This window comes from Chenopodium quinoa, unplaced genomic scaffold, assembly GCF_001683475.1.
Source record: "Chenopodium quinoa cultivar QQ74 unplaced genomic scaffold, ASM168347v1, whole genome shotgun sequence".
In the NCBI taxonomy this organism is placed as follows: domain Eukaryota; kingdom Viridiplantae; phylum Streptophyta; class Magnoliopsida; order Caryophyllales; family Amaranthaceae; genus Chenopodium; species Chenopodium quinoa.
The window spans coordinates 10879038-10881515 of record NW_018743252.1 but is presented as its reverse complement, the minus strand read 5'-3'; the positions used below and the strand labels follow the sequence as shown (position 1 = coordinate 10881515).

The window sequence follows — 2478 nt, the reverse complement described above, 5'->3', positions numbered from 1 at the left end:
CAAGCTAAAAAGAAGAAAGAAATCTATCCTAACACGTTGCATATAGTCATGTAATCACATAAGCATGCCACAAGTTATAATCCACATATTGCCATTCTAAGGTCGAAAAGGCTTGGGTGTCCAAGGTACCATATCTTAAGAAACAACGCACAAATAAATCACTCAACGAGTTGACTCATGACATCGCTCCCCCAACGTTTTGTTGGTGATATGAGAGGGATGATTGTTATTGATTTCGGGATAGAAGCCTAGTGTTGGCAACCCCTAGTCAATGAGCCAATCCCCATGGTTTAAGTGTGCTATACTTATGCATGATGCAATGTTGCTTGTTTGACTTTTAGTTTTGTGCAAAAGGAAGATATTATGCATTCAAGTCTCGCTCTCTAACTAGAGATTATCAAAGTTAGCTCTCGTTACAACCCATAGGTAACTTGGTGTTGGATACCTTGGACCATAACTACGAACTAACACTAGTAGAAAAATACAAATAGGCAACCCCCAATTGGCATCGGTTCAGACCAAACCGGTGCCAAAAACCGGCCTAAAATTGGGCGGGGATTTAGACCAAGAATAATGGCACCGGTTCAGATCAAACTGGTGCCAAAAATAACAAGGACACCGGTTTGAACCGGTGCCACTGAACCGGTATACCAAAAAAAAAAAACTGGGATTGTTCATTTATAAACCCTAACATCCTTATCTCTCCTCTTAGCTTCTCTCTCCTCTCTTTCTCCTCCAAGGCTCCAACTGAGCGCCTCTCCTCCTTCTCCTCCAACTGAGCGCCTCTCCTCCTCTATCCTCTCTTTCTCCCTTCAGCTTTCCGACCTCTCTTCTCTGTCTCTCTCCCCTCTCTGTCCTCTTCTTCTGACCTGAAAACTACATCTAAGCCCGGCTTCTCCCCTCTCGCAGTAGGTGCTTCTTTCTTGCCTCGCTCTTGTGACATGCATGCTATGTTTCCCGGTTAACCGCCTCGCCTCGCCTCGGATCTCTTTCTAGAACCACCTCCTTAGAGTGAGTTATAGGCGACGAACTCAATGTTTCTGGGTTTAATAATTCGGGGTAAGGGATTCTGGGTTTAATTATTTATGGTATGTGCCTTAATTTTTTTGGGTTTGATTGTTGTAATATTGTTCGAAATTGATTGGTATAATTGATCTTGGAATTATTTGGGTTAATTGATTTTGTCGTTTTTTGCACTTTATTGATTTTTCGAAATTTCTGGGTTTAATTGATTTTCGAAAGTTGTGGGGTTAATTGATTTTCTGGGTTTGCTGGGTTTAATTGATTGCTGGGTTTGCTTCTGGGTTAAATTGATTTTCTGGGTTTAATCGATTTTCTGAATTCTGGGGTTAAATGATTTTCTGGGGTTAATCGATTTTCTGAATTCTGGGATTAATCGATTAATTCAGAAAACCCAGCAAAATTCTGGGGTCAACTAATTTTGCTGGGTTTAATCGATTGTTGGGTTTGATTTTGGGTTAATTGATTTTGGGTTAATTGATTTTCTCGTTCATGCATTAGTTTTCTAGGTTTGCTTCTCGTTTTTTTTTTTTTTTTAGTTTTAATAATTTCTGGGTCTTAATTTATGCAGGTGTTAATTCATGCAACAAGGATTCAAGGTTTCGATTTTGGAATATTATTTTGATGTTGTAAATTTTTTTTTTTTTTTTTATTGTTTTACAATTTCAATTTCTGAGTTAAATTTCATTATAATTCATTGTAATTTTTTTTTTGTATGGTACAATAACAATTTACTTGTTGAATATAATGTGATTTACCATTGTTTTGATGTTGAATATAACAATTTCAAGAATCCTTATTTCACCATTTATTTTTGTTTGGTTCGTATTTCATGTTTGTTTATAGATTATTTTTATTATTATTGCAAGAAAAAAGTAAAAAAAAAATAAAAAAAAAATACCAAAAAGGCACCGGTTAACCGGTGTCTAAAACAACTACCACTAACATAAAGTATTCCGCGAAATTATTTAGGGCACCGGTTAACCGGTGCCAAAACCGGTTTATGGCACCGGTTTTGAACCGGTGCCAAAAAGGGGTGTAATTGGCACCCCCCACACAGGCAGCGGTTCAAACCGGTGCCTTAAGCCGGGTTTGAACCGCTGCTAAATCCCTCATTTCACCTAGTGTAATCATGTAACCTCTAAGTCCCCAGTGGAGTCGCTACTGTAAGGAGGGTGTTCCCATCGTAGGGGATCCTTCTCCTTAGATGCTGTAGGGAATAATTTCAAGCGTTAATCCCCTTAGCTTGAACTCCACTGTGATCATACACTAAAGTACGGTGGCGTCCAAAAGGGAAGAAGATATAGCAAAAGAGTCGCCAACAAGTTTTAGGAACTTGTAAACCGTTCACAGGGTGAAGGTTACACCCCTTAACGATCCAAGAGATCGTCAACTCCATAAGGTCTAGAACCAAATAAGGGTTCGGGGATGAACGTACAAATCCAACCTAAAAGAAAT

At 38.8% G+C, this 2478-nt stretch overlaps 1 long non-coding RNA gene across 1 annotated transcript; it reads left to right on the top strand.

The window, feature by feature from the left end:
- Positions 1-447: 447 nt before the first annotated feature.
- Positions 448-1824, top strand: LOC110734866. The gene is made up of 2 exons (XR_002513939.1): positions 448-1059; positions 1592-1824. It is a non-coding gene; the product is annotated as an uncharacterized LOC110734866 (long non-coding RNA).
- The last annotated feature ends 654 nt before the right edge of the window (positions 1825-2478 follow it).